Source organism: Rhagoletis zephyria, unplaced genomic scaffold, assembly GCF_001687245.7.
Source record: "Rhagoletis zephyria isolate East Lansing unplaced genomic scaffold, Rhagoletis_zephyria_1.1 Rzeph_scaffold_05011, whole genome shotgun sequence".
NCBI lineage: Eukaryota > Metazoa > Arthropoda > Insecta > Diptera > Tephritidae > Rhagoletis > Rhagoletis zephyria.
The window spans coordinates 17,873-20,623 of record NW_016162094.1 but is presented as its reverse complement, the minus strand read 5'-3'; the positions used below and the strand labels follow the sequence as shown (position 1 = coordinate 20,623).

The window sequence follows — 2,751 nt, the reverse complement described above, 5'->3', positions numbered from 1 at the left end:
GCAAAATTCTGTTTGACAGAAAATTCGATACTCATCGAAAATTTGGACACGGTCGCATAGCTAAGATGTGAATTTCACCTTCGATAACCAGGAAGATCGAAAATCGAATGCAACATAAGTACAGTTACCACGGGATGATTTTTTTTAAATATTCGTAATGCTGTTCGAGATGATTTTTTTTTTTAAATCCGAATATTTAGAACATATTTGGGTATGCAGTTTTATAGCCAAACCATTTAAGTCTAATCAAGTGCAAGTTTCAACCGACTAAAAAATCGCGTTGAGAATTTTTTGGGATTTTATATAGCCAGTGCAATTTACAAAAACTGGCGTTGATTTTTTCTCCCCCATTGTTTCTCGCAAGAAATTCATGTTTATATGGACAAAAGTGCAATAATCCGTCATTAAAAAAAAATTTCAAATCTCAACGGGATTTTTAAGCCGTTTGAAACTCGCACTTGTTTACACTAAAATTGTATTGGCTAAAACCTGATCTAAAGATTGAGATTTAGAAGTTTTGATAAAAAAATTTGTTGAATTGTCTTAAAATTTTAAATTTATATGATAAAGCTTGGATAATATTCTTATAGAAAAATAACGAAAATATTTAACTCAAAAACATTATGAATATTATGAATATATGTATTTATCAAATTTTCTTTTTTTTTCTATATCGTTGTGTAGGTAAGTATTTATATACTTACATACATTTTCATATTCCGTACTAGTTTGCAGCTTTTCCCCATTTAGTTCCAATCTGTGCAATATTTCCCTCAGTGTACAATTTCAATTTCTCAAGCTGGATCGTTGGCGGTCTAATTCTTTGGCGAATTAAAAATATGCGTCAGTAGAGGAAGGAAAAATTGTGTGCTAAGCATTTAGTCGTAACTTAGCGTATCAACAGTTCAGAGCCTAAGCGAATCTTCAATTCGAACACGCACAGCATGAAACCGCTATTATGTAAGTAAAAAAAAATCGCCCGTGTTCAAAACTACAAATCAAAGCCAAAACTTTACCACAAAACATCTTTATAGTATTTGCCTTAGTGGCCACGCTGAGTGCTAACCTCCCCTATACTTATGCCGCCACTGTAAGTAGCCAAGGTGATGCAACCGAACGCAATCTCTTCGCATCCGATATCTATCAAGCCGTCGCGCTGGACCATTTGGCTGAAAATGTCGTTATCTCACCCGCAGCCATACAAACCGCTATGGCCTTGGCCTTCTACGGTGCCAAAGGCCGCACTGCGACAGAAATTCAGGCAGGCATTCGCCTCGGTTCAGCTAATTCTGATGATGTGGTACGTCGTTTTAGCGCCTTCCAAAATACTTTTACCCGCAGCAACAATCTACGTTTGTTCAACAAAATCTACATAAATGAAAATTTGGAGTTCAAAGCAAATTTTAGGGATGTCGCACGTCGCAGCTTTGACTCTGACCTCGAAACAGCCGATTTCCATCCGCCCTACAATAAGCGTACCGCTGAGCGTATCAACAAAGAGGTGGAGCAAAAGACTCTAAACAAAGTCACCAATATTCTACAGCCACAACAGTTGAACGATCTCACCGAGGGTGTGTTGGTGAATGGAATTGCGTACAGTGCGCCTTGGTTGAACGCTTTCAAGCCAGACAAGACGAGCGACGCGAATTTTCGTCCGGCGGTCGACGTTCAGTGAATGTGGATATGATGTGGACGGTGAATAATTTCCGCTAGGTGAAGTGAATGAGCTGGATGCGAAGGTGATTGAGTTGCCGTACCAGAGTATTGAATACTCTATGCTTGTGCTTCTGCCAAACCAAATGAACGGTTTGTCCAGTCTGGTGCAGCGTTTGGTGGGCAAGAATTTGGTGGCAGCTCGTAGATAGTCGATTGAACTCTCAGAAGGTGGAGGTGCGTCTACCGAAATTCGGTTTTGAATTTGGAGTTAAACTGGAAGAGCCATTCAGTAAGGTGAGTGAGAATACATAAGAGCGCAATTTAAAGATAACAATAGCAGAAGGACTTATACAAAAAAACTTTGTTGTGTGAAATTATTTTTGCAGTAATCGTTGGTTTGAATTATCAAGAGTCTTCAGTTTACGTTTACAGTTAAATATAATGTTTATGTTTTCAGCTCGGTGTGTCAACTATGTTTACTCGCCAAGGTGATTTCGGTCACATGTATCGCATGTTCGTCAGTCACTACATCAATAGCGCTAACCATAAAGCTTATGTGGAAGTAACAGAAGATGGTTCAGTGCCATCACTGGAATCTGGAGGAGGTTTTATTTATTAGTAAATGAGTATTTTAATTCAAGATACCGCAAACTTGCAGGTTTAAAGAGCTTTTTGACGTTCTCGCGTCCAAAATCTTTTGAAGTGGATCATCCATTTGTGTTTGCTATTAAACACGACGACTCAATTATTTTCCTAGGTCATGTCACCTATAATGTTTAATTTGGTAAGATGAGAAAGACAAAACTTAAATTTAAGAAGCGTACTTTGAAAGCCAATAAATAAATTTGACGTACAAATTTTCTTGGAATCTATCTATTTTAAACGTTCCTAATATCAAATGGCAGAGAAATGCCCTGTGGGTCGGAACAGAAATCAGAAAGCTGGCTAAGTATGTGATTTGCCTTTTTAGAGATAAAATCTGAGTTATTTTTGGTCTTAAGGACTTCTCATGGAAGTTATTAGGATAAGAAAAATGTTTAAAACTTATTGTCAATGAAATTAAATTTGTTTTATTTTTTGTTTGNGCGAACGAGG

At 37.5% G+C, this 2,751-nt stretch overlaps 1 pseudogene; it reads left to right on the top strand.

Moving 5' to 3' along the window:
• The first annotated feature begins 839 nt into the window (after positions 1-839).
• On the top strand, positions 840-2,517 carry LOC108371483 (leukocyte elastase inhibitor-like; annotated as a pseudogene).
• The last annotated feature ends 234 nt before the right edge of the window (positions 2,518-2,751 follow it).